Genomic DNA, 279 nt, shown 5'->3' with positions numbered 1-279 from the left:
GCAGTGCTGCCTCGGGGTTGTCCGGCGCGCCTCGGGGCGTTTTGCCGGTAGAGCTGACGTTTTCCATCCCACGTGTTTGCCTCCGGCTGAGTCTTTTATTTCTTCTCCTTCTTTTTTTCTTTTAAATGTAGCCAAGATCATTTAGTCATTTCCAAAAACACTACTGCTTGCCCTTGTCTAAATATTCCAGCAGTCTTTCATTCTGAAGGCTTGATACTGGTGTTAGTGCCACCATGTGCTTGTGGCTGTCTCTGTAGAGACTGATTCTGGTGTAAGTCC

The sequence above is a fragment of the Centrocercus urophasianus genome, unplaced genomic scaffold (genome assembly GCF_019232065.1).
Source record: "Centrocercus urophasianus isolate 14NV4802_14NV808 unplaced genomic scaffold, USGS_Curo_1.0 seq_16, whole genome shotgun sequence".
Lineage (NCBI taxonomy): Eukaryota > Metazoa > Chordata > Aves > Galliformes > Phasianidae > Centrocercus > Centrocercus urophasianus.
The sequence above is the reverse complement of the archived record's forward strand: the minus strand, read 5'-3'. Positions refer to the sequence as shown.